Source organism: Symphalangus syndactylus, chromosome 3 (assembly GCF_028878055.3).
Source record: "Symphalangus syndactylus isolate Jambi chromosome 3, NHGRI_mSymSyn1-v2.1_pri, whole genome shotgun sequence".
Taxonomy (NCBI): domain Eukaryota; kingdom Metazoa; phylum Chordata; class Mammalia; order Primates; family Hylobatidae; genus Symphalangus; species Symphalangus syndactylus.
The window spans coordinates 4,846,160-4,871,252 of record NC_072425.2 but is presented as its reverse complement, the minus strand read 5'-3'; positions in this window follow the sequence as shown (position 1 = coordinate 4,871,252).

The following is a 25,093-nucleotide window of genomic DNA, read 5'->3' as shown; positions in this document are numbered from 1 at the left end:
TGTTTTATCAAAAGGAACATTTTTGTGTACTTTTAAGAAAATACGACAAATTGAGTTTTCTGACCTATTACCAAGTTAGACATCTTGAGTGAATTGAATCTGTTGTAATCCTGTTTGGTTTTCATCCCATGGCTCTGGAAAACTGACATTTATCTCCAATTTTTCAACTCTGCTTCTTTCCAGTACCTCATCTATACGACTATGATAGTACTTTTCATCTGCTTCTACCACTACACTATGGCTGCATTACTTTTAACACAGTGTCCCACATGTTACCCATTTCTACCTTATATAAAGAGTAGAAATTGAATTGTAATTGAGTATCCAGTTGCCTCATATTCAGGTCTTCAACTGAAATAACTCCAGCTATCTCAAAACTTCAACCCTCTCTGGAAGTATTGGACCAAATTATCCCAGATTATAGCACTCTCAGGCTAAAATTACTAATGCTTCTATAGTTTCAGAGACTGTATCAGGTTATTCAACACAACATTCCATGCACCATTCCAGCCTCATATAATCAGAGGACACTTAGACGACTTTAATAGCCTTCAAAAGACACCCTCCTCTTTTACTTATATATATATTTATTTATCTATTTATTTAATGGAGACAAGGTCTCACTCTGTCACCCAGACTGGAGCGCAGTGGCATAATCACGGTCCACCGCAGCCTGCACCTGCCGGGCTCCGATCCTTCCACCGCAGCCTCCTGAGTGGCTGGGACCACAGGCGCCGCCACCACGTCTGCCTGGTTTTTGTATTTTTGTGGAGATGGGGTTTCACATGTTGCCCAGGCTGATCTGAGACTCCTGGGCTCAAGAGATCCACCTGCCCCGGCCTCCCAAAGTGCTGGGATTACATGAACGAGCCATTGTGCCCAGCCGGTCCCGCCCGGTTTTTAACCTTCGTACTGTTTATATAATCATCCTTCACAAAATAGAACACTTCATTACTCGATGGTTCTCATTATTCTAATATGAAGAACTATATTAAGAAAATAAATTCCTGGCCGGGCGCGGTGGCTCACACTTGTAATCCCAGCACTTTGGGAGGCCGAGGCGGGCGGATCACGAGGTCAGGAGATCGAGACCACGGTGAAACCCCGTCTCTACTAAAAATACAGAAAATTAGCCGGCGTGGTGGCGGCGCCTGTAGTCCCAGCTACTCGGGAGGCTGAGGCAGGAGAATGGCGGGAACCCGGGAGGCAGAGCATGCAGTGAGCCGAGATCGCGCCACTGCACTCCAGCCTGGGCGACAGAGCCAGACTCCAGCTCAGACAAAAAAATAAATCAATAAATTTCCAATATTTCCTAGCATATCCAATTTAATTCTATACATCACATAAAAATAAAAGCCATCTTACTGTGTTAGTTTCTTACTGCTGTTACAGTAAATTAACATAAACTCAGAGGCTTAAAACAACACATTTTTTTTCTTTATACTTCTGGGGGTCAGAAGTCCAAAATGGGTCTTAGTGTGCTAAAATCAAGGTATCATCAAGTGTATATTTTGTCTAGAGATTCCAGGAGAGAATTCACCAGGTTTGAGGGGTCACATGTATCCCTGAGCTCTTGGCCTCTGCACATCTTGGACACAGCACATCACTTCAGCCTCGGCTCCAGTTTACCCAAGCTCTTCTGCTCACTCTGGTCTCTCCGCCTTCCTGTCTGAAGGTTCTTTGTGACTACAGTGGGCCCACCTAGATAATTCAGGATAATCGCTCCAGTTTAAGGTGAGGTGATTAGCAATCTTAATTCCACCTCTAACCATAATGCTTCCATGCTGCCTAACAACACATTCAAAAGGTCATCCTGCTAAGGGTCATTATTCTACCTACACACTAAGTGACTGAGAAAAAGTAAAGTTATCTATCATGCCTTACCTATGGCGAGGAAATAATAACTTATAATGATTTATCTACGAAAACCTGTTTTTAAAAGCTTTGGTCCTAGTCTATTGATTAAAGTTTTGGTATATTCCAGATAAATTTCATGTCCTTGATGCTAACACATTGTGCACAGTAGATGGCCTTTTTAAAATAGTACTGCATAAAGGAATATTTAAGGTTGTCTGGACAATAGAAAAGGAACTTTAGTTGCTATGCCACAAAAGGCCGGATTTCTGCACATTACACCTCCTACCAGTGCACACATGTGCCAAACTCCTTCCTGAAAGCCTGGTTTATGTTTCCTATGTGCTTAGCAATAGTTTTACTCTCACGACTGTTTATATTAAGTCCTATTTTTTAAAGCATATCCTCATTTGTTTGTTTTCCTGAGCCTCTGAACTGGATTTCATCTGGTATGTATTGCACAGGTTTGCACACTTGATTGTACGCTACCTAAAAGCATCCTCTTGTGTTCTGGACACGGTTATTTTTCTCCATGGTAAGGTGATAAGTGACTTCTCTGAGGACTTGCCACCTTAGAATGCAGTGGTGACATCACCTGCTCAGGCTCTGTCTGCAATGTGGAATTTAGTATTTTCCAACTTCTGGTCTAACTTGAACTTCATAATTAAGCAGAGCCGCCTTTTGAGGGAACAGTAGGGTGTCTGCCCCTAAACGTCTGTGTAAATGCAGAGACACATTTGGGAACATAACTGACTTTTACGTACAGAAGCCAGATGCATTTCATGACCATGCATGCTTAGGGAAGCAAGTTCATCTCATCTATCACAATAAGCATCTGTGCCACTAAATTCCACTGCAGGATACTTTTCACACTTAGACAACAAAACATTTAAGGAAATAAAAGCTCTTTCCAATAAAAATGTGCATCAAATACTGTGTGTATGTTTAAAAAAAAACCTTCCTCTATAAGATAAGGCCACAGGAACTACTAAAAAAGCATTCTTGAAATACATTTTCTGATAGGAATCTAGGCCCTTGCCTTATATAAGATTTAAGGAAAGTGATGTGTGTGTCTTTATACTTGAAAGGCTGTTTTCAACAGCAAAGGGTATGCTTTGAGGTATCAATATAGTTTTGAGAATGCAAAAGTTTAAAAGAAATGGAATGCATATTCTCCAGGTATGAATATGCAATTGTCATTATTTTCCTACCATCTACTAGATTAGAAACAGAAGAAAAATTATGGAAATGTCTGTTTTCCCTCAATAGGAGTACCTATTTATTAAAGTTAATTAATTACTATTCTTTAAACATTTTCAAAATAGACTCATAAGTGACAACTTTCAGAGAAAACAAGGGTTTTTGGATGTAAATATTTACTTATAACATGGATAAAATAATTTTGTTAAATATTAACTCCATATTCATAATGTTCTCTATTGTTTTTGCATTTTGTTTAACAATAGAGAATCTAAGACATTTAGTGTTCATGAGTTTCATACAGTTTCCTGTCAATGTACTTTGTCTTTTTTTTATTGGACTACTAATCATTTATTTATGATTTGTTGGAACTACTCATATTTTAAATATGTCAAGTGAACTGCAAGCACTTGTTGCTGATTTGATATTTGCTTTTTACACATATTCATTGTATCCTCTGAAAAAGAAAAGTTTTATATTTTAACAAATTCCAATCCATAAATTTTTTTTTAAATTTTCTGTTATTGGTTAGGGCTATGTTTGGATATTTAATTTTAACCGTAATGTTGCAAGTGATATTTGTCTATGGTATTTTTTCTTTATATTTTGGAAAAGTGTATTTGACATCCACTATGGAATTAATATTTATTAATGACATATTATACCTTTGTGCAACTATAAAATACATATAGCCAATTATCTGAACACCATTTTATGAACTGTTTATCACTTATCCACTGATTTGAAACACTATCTTTATCATATATTGGATTTTAGGTTTATCGAGATTATGTAACATGAAATTATTTAATTATGAAATTATGTGAATTCAAGCATGACAGTCAGCTCTTCTTCCCCACCACTACCCTGTAAAAGGATGGATGGAATAATTGCTTCCCTATGGCTTAAGTGTATGAGAGGTATACAACATGGTCTTGATGAAGTGGGAACTACACAGAAACTGTTTTTGGTCCTGAAATGTACTCCAGCTTTACCAATTTGTTCTACACATATACCATTGAGGGTAGAAGCTGAATTTTGCTAATGATTATATTTACACTACTTAACATTGTGCCAGATACTGAGTAGATGCTTAGAAACATGTTTAATGACTTGTTTTATTGATAGAGACCTGATTATCTGCTGTAGTGGTGCTATCTCATTCAGAATCATTTTGACCAGCCTTTCTCCATCATGAATAAAACACTTATTTACACACTTGTGTACATGCACATGTGCATAGAAACACACACACCCTTTGCAGAGACAAACTGCATCGAAAGCATGTACAAACATTATAGTATTTTTGTTGATTCTGACCTGATTCTGATTCTATTGTATACATTTTCATTCTGATCACAATAACAATAAAAATAGAAAACTATAAGTTGTGAAGCTGGAAGATGCAGAACATGAAAGATCGAATTACCAATTTTTTTTTCTATTTTCTTTAGTTGGCTGCTGATAAAATCAGAAAAGAAATGGACACAAAAATGAAAGTATGCAATGTGTGTGCGTGTGTGTGTGTGTGTATCACATGCACTCGTTTCCATGATGTACATATGGAATTTCATAACCAGCCAAACTAAGCTTCATAAGTGAATGAGAAATAAAATCCTTTACAGACAAGCAGATGCTGACAGATTTAGTCACCATCAGACCTGCCTTCCAAGAGCTCCTAAAGGAAGCACTAAACATGGAAAGGAAAAACCAGTACCAGCCTCTGCAAAAACACACCAAAATATATAAACCAATGAAACTAGGAAGAAACTGCTTCAACTAATGTGCAGAATAACCAGCTAACATCATGATGACAGGACCAAATTCACACATAACAATATTAACGGTAAATATAAATGAGCTAAATGCCCCAATTAAAAGACATACACTGGCAAATTGGATAAAGAGTCAATACCCACAGGTGTGCTGTATTCAGGAGACACATCTCACTTGCAAGGTCACACATAGGCTCAAAATAAAGGGATGGAGGAATATTTACCAAGCAAATGGAAAGAAAGAAAAAAAAAGCAGGAGTTGCAATCCTAGTCTCTAATAAAACAGACTTTAAACCAACAAGGATAAAAAAGGACAAAGAAGGGCATTACATAGTAGTAAAGGGATCAATGCAACAAGAAGAGCTAAGTATCCTAAATATATATATATATGCCAAATACAGGAGCACCAGGATTCTTAAAACGAGTTCCTAGAGACCTACAAGGAGACTTAGACTCCCACACAATAATAGTGGGAAACTTTAACAACCCACTATCAATATTAGACAGATCAACAAGAAAGGAAATTAACAAGGATATTCAGACTTGAACTCAGCTCTGGTCCAAGTGGACCTAATAGATACCTACAGAACTCTCCACCCCAAATCAACAGAATATACATTCTTCTCAGCACCACATAGCACTTATTCTAAAATCAACCACATAATTGGAAGTAAAACACTCCTCAGCAAATGCAAAAGAATGAAAATCATAACAAACAATCTCTCACACCACAGTGTAATCAAATTAGAACTCAGAATTAAGAAGCTCACTCAAAACTGCACAACTACATGGAAACTGAACAACCTGCTTATGAATGACTACTGGGTAAATAGCAAAATTAAGGCAGAAATAAATAAGTTCTTTGAAACCAATGAGAACAAAGACACAACATATCAGAATTTCTGGGATACAGTTAAAACAGTGTTTAGAGGGAAATTTACAGCATTAAATGTCCACATTAGAAAGTGGGAAAGATCTAAAATAGACACCCTAACATCACAATCAAAAGAAGCAATGGAAAACACATTAAAAACCTAGTATAAAACAAGAAATAACTAAGATCACAGCAGAACCGAATGGGAGAGAAACACAAAAAAACCTTCAAAAAAAAATCAATGAATCTAGGAGTGGGTTTTTTGAAAAGATTAACAAAATAGATAGACCGGTAGCCAGACTAACAAGGAAGAAAAGAGAGAAAGATCAAATAGACACATTAAAAAACGATAAAGGGGATATCACCACTGATCCCACAGAAATACAAACTATTATTAGAGAATACTGTAAACACCTCTACACAAATAAACTAGAAAATCTAGAAGAAATGGATAAAGTCCTGGACACATACACCCTCCCAAGACTAAAGCAGGAAGAAGTCAAATCCCTGAATAGACCAATAACAAGTTCTGAAATTGACTCAGTAATTACTAGCCTACCAACCAAAAAAAGCCCAGGACCAGATGTCTTCACAGCCGAGTTCTACCAGAGGTACAAAGAGGAGCTGGTACCATTCCTTCTGAAACTATTCTGAACAATAGAAAAAGAAAGACTCCTCCCTAAATCATTTTATGAGGCCAGCATCACTCTGATTCCAAAACCTGGCGGAGACCCAATAGAAAAAGAAAATTTCAGGCCAATATCACTGATGAACATCGATGCGAAAATCCTGAATAAAATACTGGCAAGAGAATCCAGCAGCACATCAAAAACTTATCCACCACGATCAAGTTGGCTTCATGCCTGGCATGAAAGGCTGGTTCAACATATGCAAATCAATAAACATAATCCATCACATAAACAGAACCAATGACAAAAACCACATGATTATCTCAATAGATGCAGAAAAGGCCTTCAATAAAATTCAACACCCCTCATACTAAAAACTCTCAATAAACTAGGTATTGATGGAACATATCTCACAAAAATAAGAGCTATTTATGACAAATGCATAGCTAATATCATGCTAAATGGCCGAAAGCTGGAAGCATTACCTTTGAAAACTGGCCCAAGAGTAGGATGCCCTCTCTCCCCACTCTTATCAACATAGTATTGGAAGTTCTGGCCAGGGCAATCGAGTAAGAGAAAGAAATAAAAGCATGCAAATAGGAAGAGAGGAAATCAAATTGTCTCTGTCTGCAGATGACATGATTGTATATTTACAAAACGCCACCACCTCAGCCCAAAAATTCCTTAACCTGATAAGCAACTTTGGCAAAGTCTCAGGATATAAAATTAATGTGCAAAAATCACAATCATTCTTATATACCAATAACAGACAAGCAGAGAGCCAAATCATTAGTAAACTCCCATTCACAATTGCTATAAAGAAAACAAAATACCTAGGAATACAACCTACAAGGGATGTGAAGGACCTCTTCAAAGAAAACTACAAACCAGAGCTCAAGGAAATGACAGGACACAAACATATAGAGAAACACTCCATCCTCATGGATAGGAAGACTCAATATCATGAAAATGGCCATATTGCCCAAAGTAATTTATAGATTCAATGCTATTCCCATCAAGCTACCATTGACTTTCTTCACAGAACTAGAAAAAAACTATGTTAAATTTCATATGGAAGCAAAAAAGAGCCTGTGGAGCCAAGGCTAACCTAAGCAAAAAGAACAAAGCTGGAGGCATGACGCTGCCTGACTTCAAACTATATTACAAAGCTAAAGTAACCAAAACAGCATGGTGCTAATACCAAAACAGATATATAGACGAATGAAACAGAATAGAGGCCTCAGAAATAACACCACACATCTACAACAATCTGATCTTCAACAAACCTGACAAAAGCAAGCAATGGGGAAAGGATTCCCTATGTAATTAATGGCGCTGGGAAAACTGGGTAGCCATATGCAGAAAAGAGAAACTAGACCCCTTCATTATACCTTATAAAAGAATTAACTCAAGGTGGATTAAAAACATAAATGTAAAACCTAAAACTATAAAAACCCTAGAAGAAAACCTAGGCAATATGATTCAGGACATAGGTGTGGGCAAAGACTTCATGACTAAATCACCAACAGCACTTGAAACAACAGCCAAAATTGACAGATGGAATCTAATCAAACTAAAGAGCTTCTGCTCAGTAAAATAAACTATCACAAGAGTGAACAGGCAACCTACAAAATATGAGAAAATTTTTGCAATCTATCCATCTGACAAAGGTCTAATATCCAGAATCTAGAAGGAACTTAAACAAATTTACAAGAAAAAAAAAACAAACAACCCCATCAAAAAGTGGGCAAAGGATATGAACAGACACTCCTCAAAAGAAGATATGTATATGGCCAATAAACATATGAAAAAAGCTCATTATCACTGTTCATTAGAGAAATGCAAATCAAAACCACAATGACATACCATCTCACACCAGTTAGAATGGTGATCATTAAAAATTCTGGAAACAGCAGATGCTGGAGAAGATGCAGAGAAATAGGAACACTTTTACACTGTTGGTGGGCTTGTAAAATAGTTCAACCATTGTGGAATACAATGTGGTGATTCCTCAAGGATATAAAACCAGAAATACCATTTGACCCAGCAATCCCATTACTGGGTATATACCAAAGGATTATACATCATTCTACTCTAAAGACACATGTACATATATGTTTATCATGGGACTATTTACAATAGCAAAGACTTGGAACCAACATAATGCCCATCAATGATAGACTGGATGAAGAAAATGTGGCACATATTCACCATGGAATACTACACAGCCATAAAAAAGGATGAGTTCACGTCCTTTGCGGGGATATGGATGAAGCTGGAAACCATCATCCTCAGCAAACTAACACAGGAACGGAAAACCAAACACTGCATGTTCTCACTCATAAGTGGGTGCTGAACAATGAGAACATGTTGACACAGGGAGAGGAACATCACACACTGGGGTCTGTAGGTGGGTGTGGGGAAAGGGGAGGGAGAGCATTAGGACAAATAGCTAATGCATGTGGAGCTTAAAACCTAGATGACGGGTTGATGGGTGCAGCAAATTACCATGGCACAAGTATACCTATGTAACAAACCTGCATGTTCAGCACATGTATCCCAGAACTTAAAGTAAAATTTTAAAAAATGAAAGTATGCAATATGTGTATGTGTGTGTATACATACATATAAAACAAGCACTCATTTTCATTTTGTACATATATGCACATTATGAGTGTGAATATATGTTAAATAATATCCTATCAGTTTTGTATTTGTAACACATATATGTACATGCATATACAACAAATAGAGGTGTTTTGCATAATAATTTCATTTATATTCATTTCATCAGCTAAGAACTAAAAAGAATTTAAATCAAAATCAATTATTCATTTACAGGTGTTTTTAACCATCATCTCCCCCTTTATCTTCACTTTTATGCCTCCTTGTATTGCCATTTTGTGACTTTTTTGCCATAAATTATACATATTTGGAACAGTCACTTTAAGAAATTCAATCTTTGGATAAGATCTCTAAGATTGATTTAGTATGAATACGTGTGTGGGCACACACTTGACAAAGAAAGGTCAGTTATAAATATATGTGTACACTTATCAAAATAATTCACATAAAATCTCTGAATAAAATTATCTGTATGCTTTTTCTGTCAATAAAAGCAATATAGTATAATTCTTGGTAGTAAACCTGTTTGTTTTCATTCTGTTGCCTACCATGTGAGCTGCCATGTTGGTATAAAACATCGATCATTTGATATTTTACTACAGCAAATAATAGTGATCCCCACGAAATAATAAATAAATCAGTGAGTTTCACGGAAATAAGTTTTTGGATGGATCAGATAATTTGAAGTTGTTAGTTTATTCTCCAGCAAGGTGAAAGAAAAAAGCTGTTAGTTTGTTCTCTATCAGGTGATCGAAGATGAAAACTAAAATTCTCAAGGCCAGTGCATAATAATGGTGCCGTATTCTGTGCATCAATCACCATTACCAAATACCTATATTGCCAAATATTTCATGTACCGCTTTAGTGGTGATTAATCAATGTGCCATGGCACTGAAACTGAAACGAGACTTTGTAGTACAAGTGATATTCAAAGGGTTTTGAAAATTTATCAGCTCTATAGATATAGATGAAAATTTATCATCATCTATCTAGAAATCCTGTTTTTATAAATGTTACCTAGCCAAATATTGGTTTTATTTACTTAATATTTAGAAAACATGAGTTTAGTAAAAATTGTTCAGATTTTCTTAATGTAGTGTGTGAAATTACTATGTAATTATACAAGAAATATGCTACACAGCTGAATACACAAAGAGGTCAGCAGAGGGAGCAAAAGGTGCCTTTCCCCTATAATCCACAGCAACATCACCCGCTCTTCTCTCTACATCATCGATGTATGTTATCTAAAGTCCTGTGCAAATGCCACCTCAACACGAGTCCTCTAGCCTTGCCTTCTTATCAGAAGCAGCTCGAAAGCCCCGATAATTCTAGAACCACTGAAAAATACACACTTGTTGCAAGGATTGAAAAGCCTCATATTGCAAATTCAGAATTCACAGTACTGAAAAAATTCATAATTTTTTAAAGTTACAATACTGTGAACTATACAAAATGAATTATGCTGGGATCCGATGACTCTCTTCATTCCAGCCTATCTTATATTTTCTCATTCATTTCTCCACATAGTCACAACAACAGACTCACTATTACATTTCATTAATGGCTATTTTATAATAAATGATCTCAATAGCATTTCTGAAACCTCTGCTGTTCTGGTTTTACAGAACTCTTGAATTTTTGAATGAGTTAGTTTTTGATTGAAAAAGACCTGACTCTTATGCTTAGAAAAGCCATCATTTCTTTCTGTAAGCTTTCCGTCTTCTATAAGCTTTACATGTTCCATAAGCAAACATTCGCTGGTTTTGTGATCAAACTAGAGAGGCAAATTCAGTTAATAATAACAACGTCATTTATCATCCTCAAATCTAGTGTTATGGATAATACGATCTCCACAAGGAGACGGTTGCACGAGCGACAAGAGAAAGACAATCAACAGTCTTTTACTCATACCAAGATATGTCCACACACACTTGTTTCAACAGTCAAAGTAACGCCATATGTCCCCAGTGATGTGGGTGGGCAAAAGGAACAGTTGGCCTGCTAATGAGGGCCATATGTACACGCAGCCTATCGTACCATCCTTCTTACTTATGGTTGCTGAAAACTCAGTGGAAGAGCTTGCTCTGAGGAATGGCATGGCTGGAGGAGGAGAGGCTTCCTTAAGAGCAGGAAAGGACCATTTGTTGTACAACTACTGTATCTCTGAAACTGGGAGCTAAAGATATGCATGTACGTTACTCATTCTTATTAAGAGTTACTTACGCATCCGTAGAGTTCTTTACTCCAGTTTCACCTTCTTTCACTAAATTCTTTTGCATTTATGTGCAAAGGGATTTTGGGCCCTTTTCAAAAATTACTTTTCCTAATCAATCTTGTTAACTTGATGTTCATTTACATCGGCTTCTCTTTATTTTTAGCTTGATTTCCAGAAAAATTATACTTTCTTTGACATTGTTAAATGTTACAATATTAAAAGAAATGAAAAAGACTTAAAAACTTAGAATATTTGAATGAGGGTTTCTGGAAGGCAGAGAGAACAATAAGGCAAAAGTACTTACTGCACTACTGTTCCAAAGTAAAAGAAAAACAAAGATTTTAAAAATGATTATAGCAGCTTTGTATCTCAACCAGGGTTTCCTTTGAAATTTCTACAACTGCAAACACTATTCAGCAATTTGCACTGATTATAAAATTTATTGTTTTAAGGTCAATTGTGATACTATGATCAGATAATATAATTTACTTTACTCTTAATGGCTTCATTTTGACAACTGAGGGAGCTTTCAGGAAGGACAACGCTTCCTGCACAACAACCAGTAAAGCAGGTCACATCCATTTTCAATCTAATTTTAAGAAAAATGAAGGACAAACTACTTGTGAGGCAGCAAGAATTCATTTGCATTAAATTAATTTGAACAGGGCATTTCAAGTTCTCTCTGGCAACAATGGAATAAAGGGGAAAATGAATCTATCTTATGCAATGATCCTCTTCTAGGTTACAGAAAGATTTGAAAGGCTGACATGACCATTGCTAAATTTCTTCTAGAAGTCTATGATTAGTGTCATAGATATAACTCATGAGATAAAATATTCACAAAGAATGTCTGTGAACTGCATCAATTGTGATGGAACTACTGTCTAACATCCCTTTGAAAAGTTATATTCTGCAAAGGTTAAAAAACACCAACCTTTCGATGCTTTCTTATATGGATGAGCTTTTGTCAACAAGAACTAAGCTTCACAATTAAGCACTATGGAAGATAATGTTCTAGGTTAATTTAAACCTAACTAATCCAGGACTTGGCCTTGATAAATAATGGGTTTAATTAATATTTTTGACCCTAGCAGTGCAAATACTTTTACTTATATTTTACTAAAGCTAGTTTTGACAAATCTAAGGGTATTTAATTTATCAGTATCTGTTGTCAGATGAAAACTTCCCCATCAATACCTTCTAATGGTTCAAAAATAAACTGTTACCCCCACAGATACATTGTTTTTCCATGCGTAAGCAAGTACATTAATTTCAGGGTCTCAAGGCATAAAAGTGATATTACCACTTGTGATAGGCTGCATAATAGTCCCAAAAGATGTTCTTCACCTAATCTCCCGGCCCTGGGAATGTGCTGCCTTACACAGCCAAAGGACTTGTAGATACGATTCATTTAAGGATCTGGAGACAAGGTGATTATCCCAGATCATCCATGAGTCCAAAGTAATCACAGGAGTCCTTAGATGAAGTGGAGAGAAGGACTCAAAGTTAAAGGAGGAGACAGCGCGGAGACAGAAACAGAAATAAAAGCAACGCACCTTGAAAATGGAGGAATGGGGAAAAGACAATGAAGACAGGTGCCACCAGAAGCAGAAAATGCAAGAGAATGGATTCTCCCCTCAGCACCTCCAGAAGGAACCCACACTGCAGACACATTGACTTAGCCATATTAAAGTGATTTTGGACTTCTGACCTTTGAAACTGCAAGACAATAAATATGTGTTAAGTTATGTAAATGTGTCGTAATTTGTTATAGCAGCAGTAATACAACTAATACACCACTACAATAAGCAAAGGAAATAAAGTGCAATAGTGACAAACTTAAGGGTTTCCAGGAAAGAGAAACGAAGTGGTAAACTCAATCACAGGATTATATTAGTAACTGTAGTATATGTTACTTGCTTACCCTTTCAATCACATTATTGCTGTAATTATCATTATCATCCAATCAATATGATTACACCAGTATGTATAACTTAGACATGAAAATTTTTTTCTATTTCACTCTTCCCATAATTCCATGCAGCTACCCCTAAGCAACTATGTATCTGATGAAGCTAATATTTTCAGGGAAAATCTTCCATGTTAAGCAGAAAATTTACATCTAAAATTAAATTCTTTTAAGCCAGTCTGGGGACAATACCTAGAAAATTCAAACATTACTTCTCAAGAATACCACTAGCAGTGAATTTGTGACGCTATCTTCCACCAACTGAATCAAAATTAATTTTAAATATTTTCAAAGCAATATTTTAAAAAATCGTGTACACATTTTTTCCTCTTGGTAAAAATAAACCACTTCTCAACCATCCATTATATTTATGTTAGTTACATGAAGTCCATACATGAATTATCATACCACAAATAGAAAACTATTTAAATAGAAAAATCTCACTTGGTGCTGACAGAATGACAGCATAAAACTGTTAAGCATGAGGAGAAAGTTGTTTGCAGTGTAAATATTTCCCTTTTCCTATCAAAGTGTGTCCTGTGATCTAGCGCTCTTCTCTCCACATGCTTAAGTACAGCAAAAGTTATAAAAACACTCATTCTAGTTTTCTATACTTTAATGGTTGTAGAACATCAGAAGAGAATTGGGAGATGGGAATGTTTTGTGCTTGACATTGCATTTGAGGGGAAAATAAAAACTTGGACATAATATGTGGGATGTCTCCACAGTAATACATGGGAGGGCAAGAAAAAAATGCTATCAAATTTCTACCATGCGCTGAGCCCCTTATATCAACAAATATCCAGCCTTTCTAATGTACTAACAACCACTCTTCATAGCAAGTATTCTATTCCCAGCTTGTAGGTAAGAAACAAAGCTTCAGAAAGGGATCTTCACCAATTTCACACAGTCAATAAAAGGCAGAACTAGGGCAAATATCAATAATAAAAATAGCAATCTAATCCTAATTGGACCTGGCACTGTTCTAAGAAGAAAATCATTAACAAAGGATTTTGAGTTACCACACTCTTAGTCTCCCCGTTTTACAAAAGAAGCAACTGGGGTAAAGTGAAGCTATGCCGTTTCTTTTGAAGCTCATATACCTAACAAGATACCACTTTAATCATGGGTCTCTGATAGATCGTGTACCTCATTTCTAGCGTTTGCTGAGATTTTTCTTATTAACCCTAAGCAAGTATTTGATCCCTGGTAAGTATGCTGTAATTTTTTCACCGCTCATTCTTATCACGGTTCTTCAAGAAAAGTACAGTTCAACACATTTGTCCTATTTGGTTACAAATTTTGAAATTCAAAATATGTATCACACTAAGCTGTTAGCTCCATTTGGAATTTTAAAAAACTAAATTTTTCACTCAGTTAAAAAAAATTGCATTGTTTACTCCCATATCTACAATATAGCTTATAAGTGTATATTTGTATTGAAAACATAATTTTCTACAACTTTTATAATATTTAAATATTATTTAAGGTTTTAATAATATTTAAATATTTAAATAATACATTTAAAAACATAGTTCAACAAGTCCGAATAATCCATCACTTACTTATGACAGAATATTTGTTCAGTATCTTCTGTTTGTTCACTCTTGTGTAATATATCCTATTTTAAGAATCAAAAACTTCTCTTAATGTCAACACTACAGCCTCTTCACAATTCCTACTTATTCCTAATTACCCTTCAGGAGCAAATAAAATGAATTTATCCCAAATTTCTTTGCTTTGAAACAACTTCAGTGAAAATGGTGGTTGTCAACCATATCTACCATTCATATATCCCATTGTTTTCTGCATTAAATTTCATCTAATACTCCTTATGCCATCAGTGTCACTACAAAGGGGGACAGGGGATGAATCTCATCATGAACAAAGGTATATACACTAGATCTTAGGATGTTCAATCATTTCCTTACTCTATTATGTCCCATCTGAACTACTCATATTAAAATGAGCAACTATATGAACATGGTACTTTTAAGAAAGGATGTTCAAAAATTAATTCATATCTTGTACAAATTGGTATCCAAGAAATCATGACCTAATAGGCATCACATATGTGAATGAAAAAATTCACTTTCAGCAATGAATGTTGATGACACTCCTTTAGCAAGAGTTGTACCGAGCTACCCACAACTCCTCAGCACTCACTATTCTCATACATGCGGTCGGACAATGTCCAAGGGTGCAGTGATTCTGTCCAGAGGCTTTTCTGGGCCGTTAGAGCTGTCTCAGCCTGTGTACAGGGTTATACAGACACTCTAGGGCATTCATGACTCTGATCACTGGAGCAGCCCTGTACTAACTGCAAATTTATGGAGGAAACTTTCAAGTCCTCTTGCCCCCCAGTTGGGGTAACTCTGTTACCTATTTCATGTGGTCTCAGTTCTCCAACAAAAATGATCTCGGCCTGCTCATCTTACTTCCATTTCACTACATGGCATAACTAGAAGTTGACTAGGTATTCTGCTTTAATGTATATGCAAAGCCCTCTTGTTCAGGAATGTTTGTAGAATAATATTTCTAAATTAGGAATACAATTGGTCTTGTTCTTTCCTGAGGGATAAAATGTCATCTCTCTTCTTCTCTCCCTCTCTCCTTTCTTCCTAACTCAGCTAACCCTCTATCTGAAAGAATTACAAAGGAAGAAATCTAGGGCATTGTTTAGCATTCTCAGGAGGATTGGAAATGTTGGAATGACAGCGAGTATCACACATACACTGCTTGAAGTATTTTGTAGGATCCAAGGGAAGAGAAAATTTTGACATTCCAGAAAATTTAAGTCATCCTTTTAATATCAGGACCAGAAAGAAACAGGTCACACGGGCAAGAGCCATAAAACTAATTATCTTGACTCTTTCCAGAATACCTGAGCTATAAATGTACAGGGAATCCTGTAATCAGATGCAAAGTTGTGTATAATATACTTAGTTCCCAAATGTAACTAGGAATTTTATGTATATAATGTGAAAAATCGTTCCAAAGTATTTGAGACTCCAAAAACTTTCCTAGCTAGCATTCAATATTCTTGCTTAACTTCTCCTTATACCCCTAACTGTATTGAGCATGCATAGACACACAAAAGCTAGGATCAACTATTACCGCTTAAGAAAGAAAAGGAGGAAAAAGGCTGTATTATAGGGATTTAGTTTTCTTCCTCAACTCTTGAAGAAGCCTATTTGTATCAGCCCGTGTCAGACAACAAAGTACTTATCAATAAAGTTTTATGAATGTGGTCACATATGAAATATAAGAGCATTCAGTTTCTACCTCTCCTTTTCTCATAAATCCTACATCAGATAGACATTAGCTATATCTGCCAATGTTTCCACGGAATCTTAAAGACTATTCACTGCAAAGCTGGCAGTGTAGCCTGAAAGCAAGTTATGTCTGCGTTGCAACTTCACACTAAGTGGTTTAAAAATACAACTAAATGTGGCCTGTCTTTATCTTGATTATAAGACATAAATTATCCCAAGAATATTCTTAGTAAAAATTGGGTCTCCCGGTCAAGCCACTTCTATTAAGAAGGACACAGGTCAGTTTTTAGGAGTTTAGGTGTTATTTGGAAGTTAGGAGCATCTAAATATGGAATATAACTCCATTAAATTATAGTATATTTTATATCAAAGAGAAACGACAAAAATAAGAAATGTTTTAAGTATTTTTTCGTATAGCGTGTTCATATATAATTACTTCAGTAGTCTCAATGTAGTCATGCAATTGTTTGGGTAAAGAACTAAACTTGAAGTTAAATAGCATAGGTCTGAATTCTTATGGTTTATAACATTCATATATTTTATATGTTCCAGAATAATATGTAATTTCTAAGTTTATAACATAATAATTACAGAAATCTAGGTAAAGTAATACTTCTGTGACACAGTCTCTTCATCTACAAAATGGAATATTGCTTTTCTCCTTAAATTTATATTAAAAATTGGAGAAGTAATATATGTGAAAGAACCTTACATTAAATATGCAAGTTTTATTTGTTGAATTCAAACAGTCATTAAAGAACAAAATAAAACATTACATTTGGATTAACAAAGTAGATACATATATCTCAATCTGAGAAACCTTTAAGCTCTCTTGACCATAAAATGACATTGGATCCTATAAGAGAGTTTGGTAAATATTTGAAAGATATTTCAATTTCACACCTAAATGTTGATTCTGACATTTATTTCCTAAACTTATCATTTGTATACTTACCTGCTATTAAATCCACAGGGGTCATGTCACTAACTGTATGCCCACCGATTTTATTGAGAGGTATTCAGCAAGGCCCACAAAGTAAGTATTGAATTTTTTTAAAAAACAGACCCAAAACACCTAAAAGCAAAACACTTAGTAAATTCTTATAATCATGAAGATCACAAATTAGTGCTATTAGTAAGAAAGAAACTTCTAAACCAAATAAAGTCCTAATACCTCCAACGAATTTTGTCTCTCTGATACACACACACACGATTAAAAAAAAAAATGAAGGAAATGTAAAAAAATAAATAAATGAAGGAAGTTCTGTGGGAAATGTCCATAATTTCATGCCCAGAATTTCCCTATCAATCTCTTTCCCCAAAGTTCTTCCGAGAAAATAAAGTTGCCTTTCTCTCAACGTTAACTCATCACTTTTCTCATAGCATTTTCAAAAGAAATATTTCCTGTCAGCCGGCCACTTAAACTTTGTGCTGTTAAAGAAATCCAAAAAGGTATCAATTTTGCAACAAAGGATAAAGAGGAGACGAAGTGAACCAACATGGCTTTTAAGCTAAATTGCCGTCACCTGTCACAGGTTGTCTAGCGAGCCTCAAGTTCCCTCTAATAAGCTTATGGAGGGTGCGGAGCAAAGGCACCTCAAGGTGCTCTGCGGGTTTTCCCCTGGTAAATTAGGCTGAAAGGAAAAGAGTCCCACCCCCCACCCCCAAACTTGGAGACCAGGGCTGCCCTTCCAAATGCTGTGCCCAGACCTCCTACTTCCACGCCCTTCCAGTCCTTTCCTCGGCTTGGAAAATTGGGCATGAGGCAAGCAAAAGGAAGGACAGAAGGCCAAAACGGGCATCCGGGAAGCCAAATTTCTGTCTCAAAAGCTCGTCTAGAAACGCGTACATAGCGCGTGCCTTGCGGACATCTCCTAAAACCCCGTTCACTGAAGCTAATTCCTCCCGAACGCCCCCACGCCGGCTGAGGATCGCAACCGCCCATCCGCCCCTCCAGCCTGTGCAGCCGCCCCCAAAACCTCCCGTGAATCGGGAAATGTCAAGGCAGCAGCGCTTGGGGAGCCGAGCAGCCTCGCCAGTTCCAAGTCTCTGGTTCGAGACCCCTCGCTTCGCCTCTTTGGGGAACTCACCTGGAGTCAGGTTTAGATGGCAGCCTCCACCCAGGGGACCGGGAAGCGGCCCCGGGAAGCGCCGCCGCGTCCTGTGAATAACGAGCGCAGCGCAGCGGAGCAGCTCCCCCTGGACTGGCCGCTCCCCGATTCCTCCCGCTCTGTCCGGGAACCGTCCCTCCGTTCTTTCCTCTCCCTCCCCTGCCTGCAGCCGCCGCGCTCCCTCCTCCTGCTGGCGGCTCAGGGCTGTGCTTCCGCCTCCCTCCTGCGGGCGCACGAGCTGCCCGCGCTGCTAATGAGCAGGCTCCAGGCTCCGCCCGGCCAGGGGTGCGCACACACCCCACGCCGGAGACGAGCTCCCGGGAGCGGAGCTATGGATACGCCTGGTGCGGCGGCTGGAGAAATGAACTGGAGGAGGCATCCAGCATCTCACACTTTCTGGCCACTCAGCTTAACTAAGCCATAACCCCAGACTTCTTCCTAAATCTCCAGTAATTTACAGGTGCTGAAAAGTCAATGAGGGGTTTGAGCACAATCTGTGTTAACAGTATTGCCAGTATAGAGATGCTAATCTGGCTAGATTCTAGGGATGAAATGTTCAAGGGACGGTATATGATTCTTTCTGGTGGTTATTTTGACATATTTTGGCTATACTTACAGATCTGTAAAATAAACCATCAATCTTCTAATCATGACAACACAGATTCCTAATTGAAGGCAGCTGATACTTATTAAATACCAGGCTCTGTTTAATAGGCTCTTCTTTCCCAGCTGATCTTTACTACAATTCTGTGAGCACTACTAGCACCCCTATTCTATATTTTAAGAATTTGGGTTTAACTTTTAAAACAAGACGGTCTTAAAACAAGACTAAGGATCATGTCCAACCTTGCAGAGATTCTAAGTTTCTGAGCCTAAATAATAACTGAAATCTGTAGCTCCCACAACCCATAGCCTGTGTATAATGTGTTGCAGCATCTTGGATGGTACTGTGTAACTGAACCAACAAAGATAATAGGACCATCAGCAAATACACACCACGAGACTAATGAATACCTAGAATCCTAGTGAGACTTGTAAATAGTCAAGCACCCTAAGTAACAATAGTTCAAGTGCATGCTAAACATGGTGATTACTTATAAAAGAACAGCAACCAGTATGAGTGAAGACAGGCAAATAATGTTCAAAATGTTCAGAATCAATGTCCAGCCACTTATGAGTTGAATTCCCCACTCTAAAAAGGAGGCCAGATGTGATGTATTCTAAGAAGTCTACAATGGGCGTGGTCTTTTCGCAACCAAAAAGGGCTTTTTAAACACTTATTTCCCATTAAGAATATGCAATAGCTAATTAATATTAAATCTGAAAATCAGTGATAATTTATTTCAACTAACCTTACATGAAAAAATCATTACTCATTCAAGCTTTTAGAATTAGATTAAATAGCATTGAGTATCAAATTTACTTCAACCCATAGAAATAATAGACAGTTAATTAATAAAGTAAGTAATTTAATTAACTTTACTTTTGTGTCATGATGTATTTTTCCTTAGGAAAAGGATAAGACATTTTTTCCATGGTATAAAATACTAGAATATGACTTTTATATTTTTCTTCATGAAGATTAAAGACTTAATAAAATAAGTACAGACATATTGTCAACAAATCTATCCAGATCATTCATTCTCCACTCAAGAAATTATGCTAGGCAAGCTTTATTTCTCCATATGTACAAGGCAATTCAGAGGTCAAAAATTTGAAAACACTTCAATGAACATCAACCATTAATTAACTAAGAGTAGATTTTATTTATAAACAACTTTAAAAGACTATAAAAAAGGTATAACAAACTTCTACTTTATCAGTACTGCTACTCCTGTTGAACACAAAGATATATAATTATAGTTTTCTCCCTATTTAAAATATTTATTGATTCTGGCATAATAATGTCATACTCATCCCTCAATAATCAGTGTACATGGAACCAGAAATCTTTTCTTTCACCTAGTCAATTTAAGTATTTCTGTGTTTTGCATGTTAACACTCTATTTATTCTGTGTTTCTAGTGCTTATCCTCAAAATTTTTCTAGTTCCGTTCACATATGAGTTCTACCAATCAGCACTATATATAAATAATGCAACGTATAAAATGTGTTAAATAAATGGATGTAAGATTTATGCTAAATTTTTCACATAGTAAGTACTTCAAAACCCTTATTATTTTTCCTTAAGCTTTTATGTGCATATATTTTATCTCTCCAACTAAAGAATAAACTTCTAAATAAGAAGAGTTTTGTCTATAAATTTTACGCATTTTAATACATTATTAATCTAAAACCTTGGACTAGAGTTTGGAATTCTTTTATGTATTCATTTATTGATTCAAAAAATAGGTGTCCATGCCATTTTTTCTAAACCTTGTGCAAGATGTAGGGTATACAATGATGTCCAGACTTTAGAGTCCTTGACCTCATGGCGTTTAAAGTGCAGTAATGTACAGTAATTTTAAAATCTATTTATTATTATTTAAAACAATCAATGAATACATTCTTGTCGAAAATAACTGAAAAGTCTGTCTGAATTCCCTGGCCAAGGCCAAAACATGAAAGCAAAAGAGCTGCCTGAAAACAGTGCAAGCCACTCTCCAGAGGGTTTCTCTGTTGAAACAGCACATCGCATTATGGAAATAATGAGAAAAATTAGTAACTGTGCAAACGACAACACATATGCATCTTTGTGGTTTCTGACCTTTTAGCATCGTCGAAGCAAGACCACAAACCTTTCAACACCAGGCGTGGTATTAATCTTGCACAGAATATAATGTTTTCACATATTTTATTCTGATTTCCTACAAAGTAATTTCAATTTCTAGCTAAAGCTAATGGATTTTTCTAGTGAAAACATTGTGTACCGAATGACTTTCCAGTGAGATCCGCGTACCATGCGCCATTTTCATGTTCGTGCTCATTTCTCTGAAGTCTGTTTGCCTTTAATTCACCATAATGAAATTCCTTGTGTACTTTTATTGGCAACCATTGCATAGTGACACTTGCATCCAAATGTAATTCCATTTGAGTTTGGCAGTGTTTGCTTTTTTATCAGAAGAGGAAAGTTAGAGGGAACAAGGGGCAAAGATGTGTGTAAGAATATCTGAGGGACCATCACAGCATCACAAATTCAAGATTTTTTTGAAACATTAGACAAGGGACTCACAGCCATGCCCTGGGATGGCTGAAACACTTCACAACCTGCTCATGTTTATGACCAAAATCATCACCTAAAATGAATTCAATGTGTCAATATCATAATATTGTTTGTGTATAAGTAATCATGAAGCAGTTAGGGAAGGGAGTATAATCTAGTAAGAAATTGGAACAAAAAGTGTTAGACAAAATTCAAGAAGATTTAAAAGAAGAAAATTAACCTGTCTGATCTGAACAGAATTGGAAAAGCACATCAATCATAGCTCTATACATTGACCATAGACTTAAAGCATAACATAAAAATAAAGAAGGCAGATAACTCAGGAAAACATTTCTATTAAATCTACTCCGTAAAGTTTTCCCATACTTTTATTTTACTAACAGGAGCATACATTTAAATCTGACAAAATCATATATATTTTGTTGATTCAATTTGTAGCAGATAGAGAAGCATGTCCCAGTGCTATGACAGTGAGTTGTCACTATAACATACCACTGCTTTACATCTTACCCACAGGCTAAAATGTTTACCCCTAGAGTCGTGACTTTGTATATGACAGGAGATTGCTACTAAAAGTAAATATATTTGGCTGAAGGGTAGATACAACTTTAGGCCATTATATCATTCACTAAAATTTAGCTGGCATTTACATATTTACCTGCTTAGTTCATATGACAAATATGTTTGAGAGACTGCCATATACAAAAAAAAAAAGATGGAACCATCTTACAAATTTAGAGATTACTTAAAGAAATGGAACTGAAGGGTTAACTGTGATGGCAAGAATGAAGAGAGCAAAACCAGAGGGTACTTCAAGGAGAACAGGCATGAGAGAGGCATTATAATTTGGAGGGTGCTATGATTTGAACCTATGTGCCCATCCAAAGTTTGTATGTTGAAACTAAAATCCCAGGACAATGACATCAAGAGATGGGGCTTTTGGTTAAGTGATTAAATGAAGAAGGATCCACCCTCATGAATGAGATAAACGTCCTCGTAAAAGATGCTTTAGAGGAATGCCGGGCTCCTCAGTCTCTTCTGCCATGTCGTTACATTGTCCGTTTTTGCCCACTTTTGTCACGTGAAGACGAAGCAAGAAGGTGCCACCTCGGGACCAACTGCCAAATCTCCACTGCCTTGATTTCGGACTTCTCAGCCCCAGAACTGTGAGAAATACATTTCTGTTTTTTATGAATTACTCAATCTGTGGCATTTTGTTATAGCAGCATACAGACAAAAACAGGGTAAACAGCCTGGTGAGAGTGGATATTTTAGAAACTTGAGATGATTCAATGTCGCTGATTCTCCATTTTCTCATATGTAAAATGAAGGAAATAATGCTGATTACTTCATAGTTCATTGTACAAATTAAATTAACTATGTAAATAAAGCAATATAGTTCCTTTTATCTAGTATACATTGTTTAAGTGTTGTTGTCATTACATGAGGAAAACAAGAACTTCCCCAAACAGAAGGATGTGGGAACCAAAACTAAGATATAAGAAAGGACCAAAGTTCACTGTGACAATCTGGTCAAGCGCTGGTTAGGGAAGATAGCATAATGTTACGCATAGATATTATTATAGGATAATTTTCCTCCACCCCGAACTCCTCTAGCACTTTCCCTACGTCTTTCATTGCACTTCTTCATTTGTCTCTTTAATTACGGTTATTTATATAAATCTTTTAGCTTCCTACAAAAATAAGCTTGTAGTGGGACAGATTCTTGAGGATCTATGTCAAAGCAATTTTTCTATTTCCTACAGCAAGTAACCCAGTAGTAATCACACAGAATTTGTTAAAAGAATAAACATAGGAAGATTAATTTCCATTTTTTTCTTTGCTAATTTTTAATCAGAATTATACCATTGTTAGGGAGGGAGAAATTATAAATTGAGGACATGAGTATTAACATTTAAATCTGTTATTCTGCTTTATTTTAGAGCTTGCCATGTTTTGTGATTAAAAAAAGAAACAGGACATTCTATATAGCTGTTGCAAAACGTGTGGTCTGTTGGTGAACTAGCAGCACCAGCATTATCAAGATTTCCTTAGTTTGCAGGGCTACTGAGTCAGAATTCGCATTTTGACAAAACTCCAGGTGATTCATGCTCTGCATTTAAGTTGGAGAAGCACTGTTCTATAGTTCTCCTTATGTCCTAAATGCATTGTCAGTGAAAGAAAATACTATACGTATGATAATAATAACGGTAATATTAACAAAAATGTAACTATTAGTAATTTTCTATGCTCTCCCAGATACTAAGTCCTTTATTTAATACTTGTGATATTTCTGCGAAGTTGCAATTGATATCACCTACTAAACTGATACTCAGAAATCTGAAGTAATTCTCCAAGGTCACAAAGCTAGTGAATCACAAACCAGATTTTTAAACTCTTGCTGCTTCATTCCAAAGACTAAACCGTTTCTAACTCACGGTTAATACATTTGCTTCTGCCTTCCATTTCCTAAATATGGTTTCCTTTCTATTTCATTAGCTTTACTTATACATGACTGATTTTTAACCCTCTCTAACATTTGCAGAATATGGTGTACTATGGTTAATAAGGACAATACCAAGTAATATCATGTTGAGAAAGTGTGCAGAAGTAGCATCAAAAAACAGACTTTTTCCAAAATGTTTACTAAAAACTTTCAATAAAAACAAGATTTTCTACTTAGAATTTCTACCTTGCATAACTCAAATGGAGCATGATTATTAAAATGACAAAAAGATTCCGTAATTGCCTAAGAGCTAAGAATAAGAATTGCTATATAAAAAAGCATAAATATGCCATATGAATGACATGTATAAGAATCATGGGAGTGCTATTTGGTATTTAGTATTTAGTTCCATTCTGCAGCATGATCAAAAAGAAGCATCTGTATAGTTCACTGTGCATTATAGCACAATAAATCACCTCATTAGGCTCAGATATATGTAAAGATTTACAGTCTGGGAAAGTCCACTAGATATTCTTAATCACTTCTTAGACTGTACTGTCCCCCATATTTCTCTTTTTCTATAGAAAGGTTGCACATGGAAAGGCTTTATTTGAAATCCAGCAATGAATGGAATGTCTGTGAAGCAAGAAATAGATGGAAATTGACATTTTAAAAGAAAGTTTGGCTTCTGAAGAGATACAGCTGTGACCTTGGTCTTTTTGTTGGAGAGAAGTATTCCCTAGCCTTACTGTACTATTTTTCCCAAAGCACCCTCTCTATTGTTCTCCCTTCATCTCTGGCTCGTATCATATGGCCCCTCCCTCATTCTATCTGGTGAGTTCTGAGAAAAATGCTTAAATTCTGCAGAGAAGATTGAGAACAATGCTAAATATTCCTCAGAGAAGCAAAATATTATGTTAACAGTTTATATTTTCACATGAAATTGTCTATCTCTTCT